The 21,177-nt window shown below is 37.9% G+C and overlaps 1 long non-coding RNA gene across 17 annotated transcripts in view; it reads left to right on the top strand.

The window, feature by feature from the left end:
- Window positions 1-1,524: 1,524 nt before the first annotated feature.
- The window catches only part of LOC110352479 (uncharacterized), a 182,200-nt gene continuing 162,547 nt past the window's right edge, over window positions 1,525-21,177 (top strand). For 2 of the 17 annotated variants that reach the window (XR_011808497.1, XR_011808493.1), the window contains exon 1: window positions 1,540-1,780. This is a non-coding gene — a long non-coding RNA (uncharacterized lncRNA). Of the gene's footprint in view, window positions 1,781-21,177 lie in introns of all 17 variants that reach the window. The other 15 variants (XR_011808498.1, XR_011808503.1, XR_011808499.1 and 12 more) reach the window with 10 other exon arrangements.

Here is a 21,177-nt window from a genome sequence, read left to right as displayed (position 1 = left end):
GGGCAGTGTCAAAAGTCTTATTAAAGTTGAAATGTACTGCTTTCGCCTCTGCACCTAGTCATCTATGCTGCCAAAGAAGATTACACTAACTTAGCAAGGCATCTCTGGAGTAATTAACTTTGGCTATTTCCTCCTTTATTTCTGAGGAAGTTGCAATTTTATATTTATTTATATTTATATATATTTATTTTTAATTCCAGATTATTTCTGAAGGTAGGCTATAATTACTCTGGCTATTGTTTTTTCATTTCTTCAAACAGTTGGATACTTTAATGCTCTCTCATGGTTCTCAGGAATCTTCACTTTCCTTGGTGACTTCATAGCACGATAAAAATATTGATGGTAATATAAAGCAAGTTGAAAAGATAGGATACTAATAATAAATTAGCTTTGTGAATCTCTAATGAAAAGTAGTGAAACATTAGCATCTCTATAAATTGGAACTACCAGTTGGATTATCACTGCAAAATAAAATTTGAATATTGATGGTAAATGAATCCAGGAAACAACTTGAAAGAAATACTAAAAAATTACAAGAATCCCAACAGAAGTGCAAAGAAATTGGCCCTGCTAGCCTAGGACATATGTGCAACAAGTCTTGCTTACACTGTCTCACAAACTGAAGAAAAGAGAATAGGTGACAGCATTGTACTCTAAACCTCTTTATGTATTAGTATGCACATTTTCATTGCTTACTGATGGCATCCTGTGCTAATATAGATTAAAATGTCTCAGATAAGGCAAAATTTCCTATGAATACCCTCAATGATGACGTCTTGTTGCACAGATTGTGATAATTTCTCAATAATCTGCCCTTTCAGGCCTGCCAGATACAATGACAAATTCAAGACTGTACTTTAGAGTAAAGATGTGTAGCTGTTTTGTTTGCATTTGTAATCTCCGGCTTCATGGCCTTTTTGTGCCATCTCTAACTGGATGACGGCACACATCATTTCCCTTTAATGTTGTATGTTGTACAGCTGAAAATGACGTGGTGGTAAAATATTTGCTTATTTTCTCTCATTTTTGATTAGTTCAACTTTTTTTTTTTTTTTTTTTTTTTTTTTTGTGTGTGTGTGTGTGTTTGTGTGTGTGTGTGCACTCCAGTCAGTTGCACTAGTAGTTCTGTACTGTAATCCTGATTGATACTACGTGTTGACTAGAATAGAAGTTCTGAGAAAGTATACAACAAATATAAGCAAGTTATATATGCTCTTGAGACAGTCTATGCTGTTCGATTTTGGCTGAGAATCTGGCCGTGAGCCACTGTACAGCTTTTGAGTTATATTACAATTCTATTTTAGACCCCTAGGAAATATACGGCATATTATGTGTATTATCCATTTGCAAGGTTACTATTTTCCTTGAGCTGGCTGTTTGTGTCTGATGTGAAGATTTTTAATCTTACAACATCAGTGAAGATGTGAGAATTATGTTCCCACTTTTCTATTGTATACTTTAGAAGTTACCATCTGGAAGAGAAAGAAGCTGAAGTTCACGGACAAGTCCTTTACCAGACGTGATGAGGGAGGGGGTGAGAAAAGTGGCTTGAAGTTAGTGTTCTGCTTCCAAAGCTGAAAGCCAAACCTACTCCTGTCATGTCTTAGAACAGCCTGGGGGATGCACTAAACAATTCTGGCTTTGTGCCTGCTAATGATTCATGTAAGCATTCTTATCACAAAGGGACTTCAGCAGAAGCCAAAGATCAGACCTTATTTGTGTATCTGTGTGAGTGATAGCAGAAGGGAACGAAGCAATTCTTCATCTTCTTTTTCTATAGGTAAATGCTTTTCTTCTTCTTTAATGAAATATCTTGTATGGGAAGCAACTAGGCATCAGCTATTCTTAAAATATCTTTGGAGTTGTAAACAACTTACATATGCAAGTCTTTTTGCAAATGAATCTGTGAGAGTTGAGCAGAGCATGTCATTTTGGAAAGAATGTGGACTTCTTCTAAATGGGAACTATTAAGCTTTAAGCTGTAAACCCTTAAAAATCCTTCACTTTAGAATGTTTTGGATATTGCCATTCCCAAAAGAATGGGAGTTTAAAAAAATGAGCAACATTGCTAGACATATGCAATATTTTGTATCATCATGTTGAGTATGAAAAACCTGACACATCATCTGGAGCTAAGGAAGACTAGCAGTATATACAGAACAATTTAGCCTGTTCTCAGAACTACATTTCTGAAGCAAGATAGGACAGTATTGCCTAGAACATGGGTTTTAAAACTGGAAGATAAGGCTCAAGATAATATTAGTTGTGTATGGCAAATAAATATAAAAATAGCTTGAATGTGGTGACTTTTTGTGATTCTAATACTAATTTGAAGTTCAAAATTGGAGTCTAACAGCTTGTTTCTATATTATTTTGTTAAAGTAACTTGCTATAATCTAGACTATAAAAGAATATCCTTTTTTTTTTTTTTTTTTTTTTTTGAACCACAGGCCCCATACTTACTTTACGATTTTTTTTTTTTTTCAGGTTGTTTCTATCAGGATAAGCTGTAAAGTCAGCTTCTTCCTTTATAATCAAGATTTTAGTTTCTGAGAGAACAAATTTCATTAAAATCTTATTTTCCTTGAAGGAAAAGGGAATATTGAGAGTAAATAGAGTAAATATAGGTCAATGCTTCTTAATTTTAGTGGTGAATGAAAATTAAATATGGGGCTGATTGCTGTATAGATTTTTTCCAATCACTTATTTTTATACTGATTTTTTTTCACTTGTTTTTTCAAAAGGGATGTTATACATCTGGAATTATGTTGCATTTATTTGGAAAATGAACATCAATTTCTATTTTAGTTGCTTAACAAAAGCAAAGCATTTCTATTTTATTGCTATCCAGCAATGACCTCTGACAGGGATAAGTTGAATGACTCCAAGGAAAACCATGGGTCTTCATTTTCCAAGACCTTGAAGGAAGTTTTTTTTGAGGCAGGATTAATGCAAGTCTCAAGCTACAGGAACAGAGGGAAGGCAATGCTGTCTCATCTTTTGAGTTGCATGAGAAGAGGAGGATATTATGGAAGCCAAGACTTGGGGAGTGAAAGTCATTCCAGTCCTTGACAAGCTTCTGTAAACCCCTGGGAAGCTAGCAAAGGTGAATTTGTGTGCCAGCAGACCATTATGTCCTGGCTCAGGGTTGCAGTTCTGTCTCTATTGTCTACCTCTATAGTCTGCCAGTGTGTGTTTTAAAACTTTTTTTTTTTGTATCTTTACGTGTTTTGTTTTCTATTTTCCTGCTTGCTTTTTAAACAGTCCATGAAAAGGCATCATATGCAAGCCTTATCATTTTTTTGGGGTGTGAAAGTAAGTAAATGGCTATGAGTATATACATTACGTCAACAGAGAGCTGCCCTCAGTTTTGCACAGTCCTGTAGATTGTACTATTAAGAGAACACAAATTGCTATTAATGCTTAATAGACCTAGACAGATGAAGATAGCCAAATGTAATTTTCAATAAATAAAAAATTGTCAGTGTATTGATCAAGAACACTATGTATTTTCTGGAGGTAAAAGATGCCCCCAGTTCCACATCACATAAAACATACAGAGAAGAAAATTTCAAACTTGGACCTAAGGTCACAGTATAAAAATTTGCTTTTAGGCTTTTAACATTTAAACACCTTCAAATGACACTTAAAAAAGATTTAAATCAGTTTTCAGTGCTGATTTGCAGAAACTTCTTCATACACTATGGATTCTTTGAATTGATATATTAAACTTCTGTTCCACTTTTAACCAAATGTTCTTCATGTTGTGATCTAGTTTTAGCCAGATGCCTTACTACATTGGCAGTTTAGTTTTATGTTAGTGATGATAGGTTATAAGGAGTTTGCAATGTGAATGAGAGAAGGAATTGGCAAAACATAGTTTGGAGGAAAAAGAAGGAAAATCCTCCCCTACAGGAGTTATATTACTTTTATTAGAATAACAAAACCAAAAAACTTTACTTATTTGTGCTAAAGCATGTACATAAGGACAGTAGACGTGTCAGTTGTAGCAGTATCACCTGTGGTAGTTACAATGTTGTATCTGTAACCAGAAATAAAAATAAGGAGAAAGAAATAAAGAGAAAAAAAAGTAACGTTGATTATGTAAACAGGCTGGCCTCATGTATAGTTAGGTGTGTATAGGTGTATTTGGAAGCTAGCTTTGTGAGTTTTCTAATTGCGCAAGATAACGGACACAACATGTATGATACTGAATAATAAAAAGATAGACATTTGGAACTTATATCTCTGACAATCTTAGTTTTATTTCCTATGTCCATTACATGAAATCCAAAGGTTCTGTATTATAAGAAGAGAGAAAAGGCTTTGGCTTATAAATTAGAACATAAATTTGCTGAAGGTACAAGAAGTTCACTGTGTAGTTTGAATGTCATTTTACTAGATGTTTCAAGTTGTTTTTACTGGTACTTCTGTGGTAACTCAGCCTGCCTCATATCATTATCATTCATAAGATTTTATAAATATTCTGAAACTCTTGTTTCTGGTAGGACAAAAATTTTAAATGAGAGAGCACTCTCCTTGTCTTATGTACATTATGAAGCCTTTTCCTGTTCCTGCTTTCCTTCCTTTATTGTGGTTAATGGTTAATATTGCTGTCTGAACACAGCAAAGTGATTAATTATGAGGTTTTGCTGTCAAGAACACCCCCACCGCAACACACACACACACTCAAGAGCAACAATGTAGGACCTGAGAAGTAGTCAAGATAAGTAATGCATGTTTGGTGACTTGTGTTCCTCACAGATCTGAAAATGCTTTAGCAGAATGCTAGGAAATTATATCTCATTATATCAAGTGAGTTTATGGGATTAAATGAAATTTGTTTTTGGAAAAGGAAACAACTCAGACATTGCCAATAATTTTTGGATACAATATAAGAAATGCTATTAGTAACTTGAAATCTGATTCATGTAAATTTATAATATTCATTGAAAAACTTTTCTGAACCTTCAATTTTTTGTTATTATTTTTTAGCATTTTGTTCATCTTTGTTTTCTTCTGTGCACTGAAACATACTGACTGCAAAAGGGAAGGAATCTCTGAAATTGCCTGCTAAATGGCACAGTGACCAGTAAAGTACTGCACTGAACTGCAGGCATAGGTGATCTGTGCTCAGTAAAAATCCTTTTTTAGTAAGAGTTAGTAAGAGGCAAGAGCTCTAAAGAAGGATGGCATTCTCACTGTCTTCTGCAGAGTCATTCCAGTTGGCTGAGAGATGTTCTCAGCATAATGTCTATGAACATTTCATGTGTCTGTGTTAAAGAGCAAGTTTGTGTCTTGGTAAGTGTTAAAAATGACAATATATTGACCTGCTAGGATAAAATTACTGTGCATTATACCCAGCCACCCCATGTTTTTTTTTTTTTGTTTTTCCTGGGGGCCAAAGGTATCTGCTAGTTTTCTATTACTGGGGTAGGATATCTGAAAGCTGAGCAGAAATACACTCTCAGCCATGGAGTAACTATTGTTGGCAATGTCTGTGATGTGGAGAAGGAGAAGGGGAGCACTGACACTTTCAGACAATGCCTTTCTCTGCTGTGGCTGTGCTGCTGCAGAGCTGGAAACACCTCTGCAGAAGGCAGTCCTGGAAGAAAGAGGTGGGGTGGTCTCATTGCCAGCTGGCCAGCATGGCTGCACAACTGGGATAGTGTCTCTCAGGGAGGGAACACTAGTGGGCTATGAACCAGAGACACTAGTACTTCTCTCATCTTTTAATGAGTGAAGCAATACAGAGAAAAGACAAAAGACAGCAGAGCCTCCTCTACAAGAGTGGAATGGTAAAGGAGTCTGGGCATGGCTAAGCTTAGTGTCTGCAGGCCTGGAGATTCCTCTTCCAGTAGCTAGTGACTTCCAGATGGCTCTGGTCACAGTTTTCCTGCAACATTTTGACATTGCTGTAAGATTGGGAAAAATGTGTTTGTAGTATGAATCCATACCAGGCTTCCATTTGAGTTGTGGAGTGAAGACTGAGATGTCAACAGGATAGGAGAAGGAAACAGATTAAAAAGTTATCATAAGAGATGGAGATAATCATCAACATATTCTATAAAAAATATTTTCCAAATTAGAAAAAAAAAAATCAGAGGAAGTAGTGTCTTCAGAAAATTAATTTATTAGGAAAAATGACATTTTAAAATCATTGTTGGTATTGTTTAAAAATTAAACAGAGGACAAAATTTTTGAAGGACTTTGAAAGTGTCTTAAAAGTATATCTATGAGCTATATTAAACCCAGGTAATGATTGTTCTAAAAGGTTATTCATAATTTAAACAGAAAACTGATAAATATTTTATAAATATTTTGGGAGGAAACTTGATGCTTATATACAAGTTTATATACAATTTCAGTTACAGTCAAGAAGTATATTACCATCAGTTGCAGCCATATAGCACTCTTTTAGCACCAAAACATTTGATGCAACACAGTGCTGATTTTTTAAAGTTAGAGCTGTTGAAGAAAAAAGATATAATGAATCATTTTACTAGACATGTTACACTTAGTTACAGCTAAAAATGCTAGATAGAAATCCTTCTTTGGAGCAAGATTGTTCTACAAATATTATGTAAGAAAACTGTGCAAAAATAAATAGAAGAAAACTAACAAAATACAAGGAACCAAGTTCTCCAAAGTGTGAGTAGAAATCCAGTTGCTTACAGTTGCTTGAAGGAAAATACCTTTAATTCCTTAACACGTTTGTAAAGTTTGATCAAAGCGGTTTGTCAGTAGTAGAATCATAGAATCTTTTAGGTTGGAAAAGACCTTCAAAACTACCACCCCCAACCATCAATGTAACCTACTGAGTCCCATCACTAAACTATGTCCCATAGTGCCACATCTCTTAAATACCTCTAGGGATGGGGACTCCACCACTTCCCTGGGCAGCCTGTTCCAATGTTAGACCACCCCCTCCAAAAAGAAATTCTTCCAAATATCCAATCTAAACTTCCCCAGTGCAACTTGATACCATTTCCTTGTGTCCTATCACTTGTCACGTGATAAAAGTGTCTGTCATCCTCCTCACTGCAACCTCCTTTCAGTAAGTAAGTAAGTAGTAGATACTGATTTTTAGTAATGGAGAATTAGAATACATGTATTATAGTTCATTGACAAGCCTGCTTTGCTTTGATTTACTTCTTTGTTTTTGGTTTGCTTCTGGAAGTGAAGCTTTCCATATGTATCTGTTAACTTGGTTCTCAACTTTAGCTATTGATTGTGTAAACGCTTCTTCTAGTATCCTTTGGAAAACCGTTACAAGAGCTAAAAAGCATATCTGTATAACACTCCTATAATTTTGGTTAATAAAACTGGAAAAAATAATTATTATTCCATGTTTTCTACATCCTCTTGAGTTATTAAATACTGTTGCTTCAATTGATTTTTATATAGATTATGTGTTTTGCTATGCATATCACAAGCATGCCATTAATTTGAAGACATATCTTCAAAACTTCTGCCAGTACTTGGGGAACTCTGTAAGTATCCTTTTTTTATTGCAACAGCTCCCTAAGTGCTGACAAAATCCGCCAGTGAGCATGCCTGGTTGGGCCTGTGGTAATTGCTTCAAGTTGCTTGACTAATGCTGAGACGATGTTTACCAGATACAGTGAGCTGTCTGTGCCTCATATGATTGGGCATAGACGCACTAGTTGACAGCTCACAGATGCTGCCACCTTTTGGGAAACAGTATGTGTCTATCCTTGGTTTTAGAGAGGGTTTACATGCCCATGGTTAATGGTTCATTCCCTTCAGGGTGCTGGTTACAAGTGGAGCTTCTCAGGATGTCCTTGTCTGGAAGTTTTTCAAGACCTTAGGAGTCAAACCATAAGGTCTGAATTCACTGCTGACCTTGATTTGAGCAGGGGTATGGACCCCTTCCCACATCAATGAGTGTGTGATATGTAGGAGGGGACATTGAGCTGTGGGTCCTTAGAGATCATGACAGCTCAGTTCTGGGGAGACATAGGATGCAAGATACAAGCCATGGTATACAGTCATATTTACTAGATCCCACTGCTTCTATCTCAGCATTGAGGCTTTTATGGGTCTCATTCTTGGATGCATAAGTCATCTTTTAACATAATGAACTGGTGTAATTTATGACCAAAAACTAACTCAGTCAACATAAAAATTTTCACTTGAGTAGTGAGACCCAAGAATGGAGGACTCATTAATGCAGTTTGAAAAACTCTGTGGCTAATCTGCAAGAATTTTTATGACTGTTTTATGGTAAAGATGATATCACTGAAACTTGTTTTGGATGAGTCATTCAGGTGAGATGGGCCAACATTTGCTTTCTTATTTTTTTTTTTTTTTTTTGTTCATAAATTTTTTAATGGATATTTTATCTGTCTTATTTACCTCAGGATATTTATGTAGTATCTTGGTATCTCACCATTACTTACAGATTTTATCTTTCTGTCAAGAGAGATGAGAACAGACATCATAGATTACATGACCATAGCCTCACGTGATGATCAAATGGGAAAAGTTACCTTAATCTCTGCAAAACCATTCAAACAAAGGAGCCGTCATAATATGAGTGAGAACCTGCCTACCTAATATCCTGTTTCTGATGATCAGTCATATCAGTTGCTTAAAAGAAAATATGGAAATCTGATTTATAACTGTGGAAGATTGACCCAGAGAAGTTTCACCCTAATCCATAGCAGTTACATTTTTGCTTAGCCTTCTAAAATTTTTTTGGGACATTGATAGCTACAGTAACTCAATCTATATAAATATCTGCTCACTGTTTCCTGTTAGAGAATAAGAACGTGAAATACTTATGAGAAAATCCTGAAGCGAAACAGAAGACCTTGACTCCCCCAAGTCTCATGGAAAATGACAGTGGTGTTCCTTATAATATATGGGTATGCACAACTTTCCCAGTACGTACATATTTTAAGATGCCACTAGTACCACTCTAAGCAATTTAAAGAAATACAGCTATTTGCAACTTTATGTTTTTCAGTTTATGCATTTTTCTCTCGTGTAAATAGATTCGAGTGAGACCAGAGCATATGTACATACATACTTGTATACATGCACATGCACACCTTTTCCTGAAGACTAAATTTGCTGATTTTCCTGTTGGAACTGACAAGAATCTGCTAAATATTTTCTCCTCAAATAGAAATGAATGGAGAGTGTTTCAACCGTTGCTTTTTCAGCCACTAAGTAATGTTTATTTTGCATATCATGTTTTTATATTGCTTTAATATGTGATGTAAGAAATAGTCTACCAATTAATCACTGTAGTCAAATTGCTTCCCTTATTGCACTGAGTTGCTGAGTGAAGGACTGAGACAATAACAGTAGAGCAAAGTATTTCAAAAACTATTCAAAGAGAGAGACTTATGGGAAAATTTTGGATATTGTTCAGACTTGAGAAACCTGCCTCAAAATACCTTCAGTCTAATGATTTTTTCCATTTGTGTCTCCCTTTTCTAAGGAGATTGTGACATCTCTAGCTCTGGGCAACAGATTCTGAGAAAGGTGAGACTGACACTGCTACACTCATGATGGGTGCCTGTTAATTCCTGACCTCAAGTTACCAGCATATATTGGTGCTAATAGGCAGAGTTTGGCATGCATGATGCACTATTTTTCCCCCCTCAGGGTTTTCTGTTCTTCCATCATGCTGAACAGTTCTGGCAAGTGCAGACTGAGATAGCAGGCATTTTGCAAGTGATACTTATCAGGCATCTCCCTGAGATGGAAGAAGCAGTGTCAGAACTGGGCAGAATAATGCAAAATTTCACCTTTCCAGATTAGCCTTTCCAATGCCTTACTGTTATACACAAAATAGTACAACAACTGGCAAAATGTCCTTAATGCAGGCACAATTATGAAATAAACAACAGTTTTTCTACTGTAAAATTAAGAAACACACTGAAAGAAGTCTGTGTGAGCAGCATGTCTCATCTATCTAACCTTTGCTCTGGATTTCCTGAGCTGCACTGGAATCTGGCCCTTGGTCCTGACTTGTGTAAAGTGGGGGCAGACATGAGATTGTGCAGCCACCCCGATCCCTGTCCCACTTTACATAAGGGCTGTATCCACTTATGTCTTTTGAACAATACATAGTTGCTTGTTTAAATACATAGCCAGAGACTGCCCCTCAGGGATCTTTGAATTCCTTAGAAGTCCTGCATTTTTGCTCTGTGCCTGAGGCAGAATGAAACTAAAATGTCTTGTGAAGCTTTCTGGGGTAAGGGAAGCAACTTAACCTTCCCACTTATGACAACATGTTGCACCAACTCTGCCATTTTGCTGTAGAAAACACAATGCTTCTTGTTGGGGCTGAGCAGCTTGCAGGTCAGTAAGTAATATCTGCTAAAGAGGAGGATGAAATTACACAGGTCTCTGGTGAACACTGATCTTATCATGAATGGCTTTAATGGTGCTCACCTTGAAATTAAGAAATGGAGAGTAAGAGTAAAGCAAGACCAATAATGAGTCTCCATCCTAGGCAAGGGATCCTTCCTTGATAGGGAAGTAAGTAAGTGGGAAGTAAAGAACATAGCAAAAGGATTGTGATTGGAATTTGGGGCAACAGAGAAAGGATGTATGATGTATGAGAAAAGAATGAAATATGTTTATAATGAAAATAAAAGGGGATTAACATACTGTATAAAATTAACTATAAAATATAGAGTATAAAAGGCTGCTCAGAAAGGGTTCAGAATTGCAGAAGTTAAATATTTAACAAAGGCCAGCTTCCTGCCAACTGTCAAGTTTCAAACTGTCAAAAACATGTTAAAAAAAAAGGATCCAAAATGGTCTTTAGGCAATTTAATTAAAAATATCAGATCTAAGCGGTTCCTCTTGACAAATCTATTGTAGTGGTTTTATCCAGCTGGGCACCACCACAACTGATCTCTTACTCCCCATCTTCAAAGGGAAAGGGGAAGCAAATACGATGAAAAGGGCTCAAGGGTTGAGAAGGGAGATCACTCAACAATTATTGTCACAGGTTAAACAGACTCAGCATAGTGAGAGTAATATAATTTATTACCTATTACTAACAAGCTAGAGCAGTGAGAAACTAAAAGCAAACTAAAACCACCTTCCTCTCACCCACCCTATTCAACCTCCTCTCCCCAAGCAGCACAGGGGAACAGGGAATGGAGGCTGTGGTCTGTCCCTAACACTTCATCTCCACTGCTCCCTGATGGTCACTCTCTGCCCCTGCTCCACGTGGGATCCCTCCCATGGGATGCCGTCCTGCCCAACCTGAGTCTGTGGGGGCTGCCCACAGGCAGCAGCTCCTCAAGCACTGCTCCCACACTGCTCCCTACCATGGGAGCCCCCATGGAGCAAACTGCTCCAGCATGGTTCCCCCACAGGTGGGCAGCTCAACCCAGATCCCCTGTTCCTGCATGGGCTCCTCTCCACGGGCTGCAGCTCTGGCCCAGGGCCTGCTCCTGCGGGGGCTCTCCATGGGCTGCAGCCTCCTCCAGGCCACATCCACCTGCTCCACCGGGGGCTCCTCCACAGACTGCAACATGGAGATCTGCTCCATGTGGGACCCATGGGCTGCAGGGGGACAGCCTGCTCCACCAGAGGCCTCTCCACAGGCCACAGGGGAACTTTTGCTCTGTGCCTGGAGCACCTCCTGCCCTTCTTTCTGCACTGACCTTGGGGTCTGCAAGGCTGGTTCTCACTCCTCTCTCTCTCTCAGCTGCTGTTGTGCAGCAGTTTTTTTCCCTCCTTTATTCAATCTGCATCCCCAGAGGCCCACCCAGCATTGCTCCCTGGCTCGGCTCTGGCCAGTGGCAGGTACCTTTTGGAGCTGTCTGGAGCTGGCTGTGATCTGACATGGGGCAGCTTATGGATTCTTCTCACAGAGGCCACCCCTGCAACCCCATGGTACCAAGACCTTGCCACACAATCCCAATACAGTGGTTGAGTTAAGCTCTTCTTTTTCTGTCTGTCCAGCAATTCTGATCTTCTCTCCCAAATTTAAAGTTCTCACTGGTTTAATGACGTGTGATATCATATATAAATTAAGTTTTAAGCAGAATATGAATCTTTCTGTCAAAAAACTGAGACATAGATATTATATATTCTTCAAGAGTAATTATTTGGTACATTTATGAGTTGCATAGGCTGCAAAAATGGAACTGCTGACTTTGTTTAAAAACTACAAGGTGAAGGTGAATACAATGTTGATGTATAGAAGGTCATCTATTAAAGTTTATATTTGAGGTCCTAGAAAGAATTTAAAGGCTCAATCCTTGAAGTCAATGGCATAATTTATGGCATGTGACACAGCATTTTTCTGAACTGAGATGTAAAACTCAGCAGTCAGCACCTTGAACTATCTGTCTAGGAAACTACACAGTAGACATAATTCAAAAAGCCCTTTTAGTTTCATTTTACTTTACTGAAAAAAGTTAGATTTTGGAGGTCTACTAACTTTGATGCTGATACCTTAATTGTTTGTTCATACTTCTTTGTTTCAACTCTTTACCTACAATCAATTATAACAAGAGAAGAAGAAGAAAAAAAAATACTGTTCTGGACAGTTTCTCTCAAAAAATACTGCACTCTACAGTACAGGAAAGTGGTGGTGAATCTGTTTCATGTATGGGCTAAATGCATTTTTCTTGGTTACTCTGACTACATAGTAGGCAGGTCCTCCTGCATGATGCCAGCAGCAGTGGTGCCTGGTGCTGTGGAGGCATTTAAATACACAGCCAAAGGGATCTTTGGATTCCTTAGAAGTCCTGAATTTTTGCTCTTTGCCTGAACTCACCATGAATTCACCTGACTGAGTCCTAAATGTCTTGCACATCAATGCCTGTGTCTTCCTGGACTTGTCATGCATATGTTAAGAGACCCCCATCTACCTTCATTACTCCTTCAGTATTCAGTCAGGTGGTGGCTCCAGACCCCACATATTGAGTTTTTTCATATATTCATAGTGAGTGCTTCAAGCATCATCCTCCCAGAGCCTTTTGTGATGTTCAGATCTTGCGAACTGTTTGGCTCAACCAAGTATTAATGTCCCTGATTTTGTGACTGCCTCTACTCCCATTCCCCTGCCACTTCTAAAAGCACTTCTAAAGGCACTCCCAGCAAAACAGTACATCCCTCCTGCCAACTTCAGCTTCAACATGACTGAGTTTCCTGCCATATACCTGAGGGATGTGACATATGGGCAAGTCACTGCTGAGCTAGCACTGACCACAGAGTGAAACTGGAAGAACCTCTTGCAATTAAGACTATATATTTTTTCAATTTCCCTCAGTCTGCTTTCATCTAGTGATAAAAAAAAAAAATGAAGTCTGCAAAATATGACCCCAAAACTTCAGCCGCTTCTGGTACTGATCAAGGTGAAACATTTCTTTGCTCTTAATTGATTTTTGATCAAGCCTTTAAAGCAAAGGAGTTAACTTGTGGAATGTTCTATTTTTTAAGCACGATTGATTTTGGCAGGGTTCACATAGAATAGCCACTTTAATGATAAACTCTGTCAACTGTTATGGTGCTGTGAATCAAATATTTTGCTGAGGAATTGAAACTCTGCCCTTTCAAAAGGTTATCCTCTTGCATAGTCCATGGTTTTTCATTTTCAGGAAAATGACTTTGCTTGTATAATTGTCAAAGATTTAAAATACGGGTTGTAAAAATGAGACATTTTCTACATTAATGAGCCTAAAGTAGAAATAAAATATTTTTGCCATTATAGCAGTTCCCCGTTGTTAGCCATATTTCAACATAACTCAAAGCTTGAAGACTGTTCAGTTTTTTTTTTTTTTTTTTTTTTTTTTTTTTTTTTTTTGGTGTTGTGCAAAAGTACGACTATTTTAAAGACTCTCACGTAAAGCACATAACATTATTTCTCTGGCTCAGTGATCTGATTTTTACTGTTTTATATTTAGGTGAACAGTACATATGCTCAGAGCTCTTTTGGCAGGAAGAGAGCTAATGTATGTGTGGTACAGTCTTGTATAATTTCAGTGGATTTATTGCTCTTTTTCTTTTCTCTAACATTGTAATTATGATTTCAATTATTATTCTAAATTTTTGCTAAGTTTTGTAAAGATGGAGAAGGACAAGATTCTTGACACAAAAAGACATTTTTTCTTACTATTTTTTTTTTTTTTTTTTTTTACACTTGTGGTATATAAGTACAGAAAAGACCTGAATCAATGTAAAGTCCTCCAGAATGCTTTTGTTTATGAAATTAAAAAATGCAAATCAGTGTTCTTTATGTCATTGCTCTTAAGTTGTATGAACAGCTAAGCTGCCTATCAAAGTTCCAGGTATTTGTCTTTAGAAAAAGAACAGCACGCACTATCACATTTTAAAAGAGATGAAAATTTAATGTAGATTTTTGAACTGTCAAGATTAAAGATAAAATGCAATTCTTTTGTTTTTGCCTTTTTCTTTCTACCACACAGATATACATACTGTAAGAGTAGTTTCAATATAGCATTACTGGTGAAATCAAAGCTACAGAGCAACCAAAGTTATATCTATATTGGTAATTGGGACAGGTTGTTAGTTCATTCTCTACGTTCTTCCACAGGTGAAAAGATAGCCCTGTTAAGCTGCAGTAATCAATTCAATGGGGTATCCACAAGGTTACCTTACAGTTTGGAACGTAGTCTTTCTTGGTGAATTTTGTATCTATTGGTTAACACTTGTGTTTTGCAAAATATTGTATAGCTGAAATGCTCATAAAGCAATTACAATGATTCAGATTTTGGAAAAACTCAGTGTACCTGACATAGAATCAGATATGCAGCTACCACAAATTATTCTGAGTGCACTAATATCACTCTCCATAAGGGCCTAAGAAACACAGGTTGTAAGGAGAAACTTCTCTAAAGATGTGATTCAAAAACCAATGAAGTAATTGAGAGGTTTTCCATTAATTTCAGTGACTTTTAGATCAGACTGCAAATATTTAATGTTAATCTATTTTTAAAAATAAAATACAGGTAACCTTGGAAGCAAGTACAAACAGACATATATTTAGAAAAGTGTATATCCAAAACATTAAACTTCAAATAAGACTTCAAACGAGAAACAGATTCGGAATCTCTAATAACTTTAAGCAATGGATTCCACAGATTATCACCACTCTAACAGGCTGTGTTTTGCTCTCTCACTATCTCTCTCTTCAGTTTTTATCTTCTCTATGTGCACGTAAACACGTGCACTATGCAAAGGATAATAAAATACAACTCAGGGTAATACAATATAAATTGCAATTTACAGTATTTGTATATGCTTCTTTTGCATAAGGCAAGAATGTAAATACCTTTCATTGTTTAGGCTAGATCTTATGGTAAACATTTTGTCAGATCTTGGCAGTTATCTAGAGGTATGATTTCCTTGCAGCCAGTCATATGGTCAGTTTTGGTGCCTACAACAAAGAGTGACAGAGCTGGGGGAGCTAAGACATTGTTTTTACTGCTCCAGTCCCCTAATCATCTTCATAACCCTTTTCTGAACTCTCTCCAAGAGCTCCATGTCTCTCTTGTAGAGAGGAGCTGAGAACTGGAGACAGTATCCCAGATGCAGCCTCACCAGGGCTGAGTAGAGGGGGAAGATCACCTTACTTGAACTGCTGGCCTGTTGTCATGTCCTTGTCCAGAAGACGGAGCTGGTGCCAAGAGAAGCAACACTAAATCATTGCTATTTAACAGGTCAAATCTCCAGCTGAAACCATTTGTGACACTGAAGATATCACCATGCTGTAGCAGTGATGACTTCCCTTCATTCTCTTGAGGCTTTTGTGATAGCCATGCTATATCAATACGGCTTCACTCTCCGTTTCAGTCTTTCTGAGCAAAGTAGTAGAAAAGCTTCAACCTAACCTAACACTGCATGGGGATTATCTACCTCCAGTATGGAGAAACTGGCATAAAAGGCATACAATGGGAATCTTACCACCTAACCCTGGGTTTTAAGAAGCCCATTGCTCGGGTTCAATCTGGTTGTCCTTAGGTGCCTGTGCAGCCATTGGACAGAGATAAGAAGCACCAAAGAAAGGTGATTTTTGTTCTCTAAAGTAGGTGTCTATGACAATGAAATAAATTGCTTTCTGACAATGCCAGTTTCTGTCTACTGAAGATAAAAAAGGGTATACAGCAAGACTTGGACCTGGACAGCAAGACTTGGACCTGATGTTGGAACTTTAGCATAAAATAAAACAGCGCTATAGACATTGACCTCATGAATAAAAATCTAGGTCACTAGGTTTTTGAGCAGATAACCCTGACAAAGGTACGAGAACTCTTGTCATTAGATTTCAGATATCCACTTTATTGTTTTGGAGGCCTATTAATTCTCCCTTTTTTCCCTCTTCTGAGAGGAGTTACTTGCAGTAACAAAGCTTGGCAGTTAGTGAAAAATAACTGTTTGTATTTGCAATAAAAATGGTCTTATGACCTTTTGGAAAAGTTAGTTTTATTAATTTTGCAAAACTTTTATAAAGAATGTACAAATTCATTAAAATCCTGACCCAGATATAGACATTTTCTTGGGCAGGAAAAATCACTCCTTCCATTTATGACAAATAGAACCACAACACAGGAAAAAACATTACTTACTTACACATCCAAACATATATGAAGAGAGGAAAATTACTACTAGCATCCAGTTTATAAAATCATTAAAATTATGACTTCATTATAAAAAAATAGTTAACTGAAAACACTTGACAATGTTTTCTAGTCTTTGTCCAGCATAGGAGAAGAAACAATATGTGTGAAACTGTTATAATAAATGATTTTTAAACAAAATGAGATCTGAATTTTAAAGAGACTCTCTGGTTTTGAATTATTAGAAATCCAGGGTCAATTTCAGACATGAAGAAAGAAAATTCAGTTTTGTTGAGGCTAGCAATTGCAAAAGAGGCATGAAAGTCCATCCTTGCCTCAGATTATTATTTATATTATCACTAAATAATGCCTTCTGGTTTGGAGAGTTATTCGTTTGTTGTTGCCACTGTTGTTTTTTAAATTCATTTATGCATTTAATTATTTTGAATTAAAGGTCTATGGAGTTAGGATAGGAAAATGATGCAGAAAGAAAATGATGTTTCTTTAGAAATACTCTGCATTTACGACACAACATATCCAGCTCCGCTGAAGTCAGTGTGGACTTTTGGCAACAATTGTGTGTTGCTGTGTAAACAAATTCACATTTTCAAAGGACCTTTACCCTCTAGCTGGAAAGCAGTACAGCTGCTGGCACTTTTCCTCCTTTACATTCTTGTTGGATGATATGGAGCAGAAAGGTTATGTTGCTGACTCAGAAAATGATGTGGGAAGCAGTTCCTAAGAAAAGACGCATGATAAATGGTAGGAGAAGATACCACTGATACTGCTGTGGCAGGTCAGAGTAGTCTGTCATACCCAGAGGCTACTGCTAGCTCTTATATTGCCATTGGTAGCTGGAAGTTTGCCCATAAGCTTTTTTTTCCCCTCTATTTCCCATGATCCATTCCTGGACTTGCCTCTTCCCTACCTGCTTCTCCCCCAGCAGGTTTCTTGTTTTTTACTGAAAACAGAGAAGCTTCCTACCCCAGTAAACTTACTTAGATGTGGGTCCAAAATCCAGCATGTTCCATGTGAATCTTTCCCTGGATATCTGTGGGTTTGGAAGATCACAATCAGAAGAAGAAGTCCAGAAAAGAACAAAACCAAAAAACTAGTCTTCTGAACTTTCTTTCTTGGTTTTCTGCTGTGACATGAAAATATGCTTTTTTTTTTTTTTTTGCTTTTTTTTTTTTTTTCCTTGAGCTCCCATGTCTATCCCATGTCTATGTGCTATGATGATGATGAATCCTTCTGTTAAATTAAATGGAAGAATTCAATAAAATTTGGGTGTAGGATGTAACCAGCATTTTGCAGTGTTTAATTGATGCATATCTCTGCATTTATTCTCAGGAAGTAGGTGGAATGGTACCAAGTGGCAATGGATCTTTGATGTCCTGTTTGGAAAATTAAGATCATCAGCTCAGCCATAATTTTGTTATGCAATTTTCCAGGTTCCAGATGGCTCTGACTTACTGGTAAAATTATATATAGCTTTTGACAAAATAAGCTATATTCCCAACTGGCTTCTGCTATTGAGCTGTTTTCCTTGATTTAAGCATTGTCATAGTAAATTGCCGGAATATATATATATATATTTCTTTGCCAGTGTATGAATGGGATTGATTTTGGTTCTTAACAATATTTTTGATGTGGTTCTTACTATATATCTAAGGCACTGTCACAAAAATATGACAGGATAGTGTTTAAACAGGATAATTACTGCAGGAAAGCCTATCATGATCAAACACTTTGATTGTACTATAATGGAAACATGTTCTGAAATATTTGATTTTTTACCTTGGAATTATTTAATATGTTCTCAAAAGTTCAGTGATTTGTGAAAAGAAAATATGCATATGGAAGTTTTGGTCTCTAAAATATTCTTCCAAAAGTTGTAAAAATGAAGCTTGAACGAGAAATAAATTATTCAAACCCATCTGGGGGCCTGAGTTATACTGTCTGTTTCTTGGCATTAAGTGTCCATTCGTGCTGGAGTGTGTCATAGTTTCTGTAAGAAAGTGTAAAAAAACTGACTGGATGATGTCAGCACAGACAAGGTGGCTCCTGGCAGCAGATATTAAATAATAGCTGGGCTTAAATGCTGTAAAATGCATTTGGCTAACTGATGGAAGGCTGTACTATGTGACCTCTCCGTCTAGGTGCATTAGCCTCAGCCAGCAGAGTCCCTGGCAGAGGGATGTAAGCACGAGCATGGAAACATGTACTTATTTCAGGCAACGGCACAGAGGCAGTTCCTCGCCCACTGCTGGCTCCTCTTTGTTTTTCTCTGGCAGGAAACACCCCCATGAGTGCTGCTTCCTGAATCAGTGAACTTTTTCCTCTGGAAGGAGCAAAGTGTATTAAAATAGGGGTTCCCGAGGTTTTGTTTCTGGAGGGCTATTTGATAGCTGGGAAGATTGTAGTAAAAGTTTACTGCTGTCCAATACCCAGAGGCTTCCCCATTCCCTCTCTCCTTTGCTCCAGAGCTCGTGAGGCTGTTTATGAAGGCAGATGTCTGGTCCTTTTGTTCTTCCAGCAGCTGAAATAAATGCTAAAGGTAATATGCTGGAATAGTGCCTAGGCCTGCCAATGCACTTGGTGCAGAAGTTTTTGGGGGTTAATGTACAGGTGTAAAATGAGCTGGGGCCTGGAGAAGGCATTGAAGTCTCCCAGGTTGGTCAACACTAGCTTCTGACCACTCAGAGACTTACCAAGGCACTGTCATGAGGATTGCAGATCTCTTTTGGGAATCTCTGTGCTAGAGGGAACATGCCTTGCACACTCAGCCAGGACTACTGTGATGTCACACCTTTATTTGCTAAAAAATACACCTCTGTGCTTATGCCACAAATAAAAGAATGTGTTGTAAAACAAGGAAACAAAACTCCACCTGCAAACCAACAGTCAAAACAAACAAAAAACAATCCAAAATCAAAAAGCAAACCCCAGCCCCCCAAACAAAAACAAAACAAACTCAAGAGTGCCGTGCTACCAGGTAGCTGGACCTGCCTTATGAATTTGCTGTTTGTAAGTCCTTCCAGGTATAGTTTGAACTCTTTTGACAGGCTTGCTGCTCCTGAAAGATCTGGCTCAACTTTCCTTCAGCTCTGAGAATGGGGATGCCAGCCTCATTTTCTTCTTCTAAAGAGAAAACCAAACAGCGATCCATGTTTCAGGTTCTTTGCATTGCCACAGTTACACTCGCTTCACCTGGAACCAGGCAGAATTTATACTGTAAGATATTTGACCTCTCTCTTTGGAATTGCTCAAAAGCAATGCCTTTCACATGTCTGAAAAAGAACTAGTTAAAATATCTTATTTCCCTTGTTCTTTAGTGTCATACAGTACCTCTGATGGTCTGCATGCTTTTCTGAAGAGCTCCTGTTTGTGTGGATGGTGTTAACTGACTACCCTGTAACACAAGTTATGTGACCAAATTGGCCACATTACAGAGGTGAACAAATCTTTATGGAACGGGAAATGTTTTTTACCTTTTCCTCTTAAATGAACTTTTATTGCAGAAGGCTACAATTCAAATGAGCTCAGAGACTGCTAATGACTTCTACTTCCTAATGCTCATCCAAACATCTCCTGCTGCCCTTGCAAATTCATTCATTCCCTCAAATGTCTTCTCTCTCCCCTTTCTCTGGTTAGCGTGGGCTGTGAGACAGTATGTGTTATGTAGCCCAGGAGGGATAAGACGGAAGAAGAAGCAGAGAGAAGTGGCCAACCAGGAGATACAAGTACCCTGGCAGGGCCAGTATGTGTCAGACCTTTCTACTAGGCCAGCCAGCAGTCAGGAGACATAAATAGGCTGACTGGCACCAGCTGGGAAGTGGATAGTAAAAAGGTGCACATTGCCTCATCCCTGGTAGGCAGTGGGAACTGTCTTGTGGGCCAGACCTGGCCTGCAGGCTGGCTGTAGTGCCTGCTTTACAATCCAACCCAGAGAATATAATTTTCCTTCTTCTAGAATAATGAAAAAAAAATTCAGTGTCTTAATTTACTGAGCTATTTTGGAATATGAGATACTATTGCTCAGTAAGTTATTTGGATTTGTGTTGCTCCCTTATTTGAATTTTCCAGAGAATGACGTGCATACCATCAGCAAGGTGTGCCTTTTCATCCCTCCATCCTTCTCGTCTTCTTCAGCTCCACAGTGCCTTTTAATCAATTAGCATTTACTATTCCTGCTACCTGGCCTGGAATAACAGCCTCTGCCCCCTTGGGTTTATTCTCTGCTATAATGATCTGACAAACCAAGGACTGCATTCTAGAAAAGGGTAGTAGTGAATTTTCCAATTCAAAAATATACACTGCCTTCCTGCCTTACACTTTCTGAGATCAGTTCAGTGCTCCTATGCTACAGCCTCCTGTCACCCCCAGTTCCGTTACTTATTCAAGGTTGGCAGTCGTGGTAGTGAGCCATTTGCCATTAATATTCATTAATGACCTTCACAGGGCACCATTTTCTACAGTCCCCCTCTAGAGGTGAGGATTTTTCCCAGCTGCTCAGGCAATATAAAAATATGTTATAGAAAATTAACTCAGATTTCCTTCTACAGTCCTGGGTCTTAGCTGACATACAGGTGCT

This window comes from Anas platyrhynchos, chromosome 3 (genome assembly GCF_047663525.1).
Source record: "Anas platyrhynchos isolate ZD024472 breed Pekin duck chromosome 3, IASCAAS_PekinDuck_T2T, whole genome shotgun sequence".
Lineage (NCBI taxonomy): Eukaryota > Metazoa > Chordata > Aves > Anseriformes > Anatidae > Anas > Anas platyrhynchos.
This window is presented reverse-complemented; position numbering and strand designations above follow the sequence as displayed.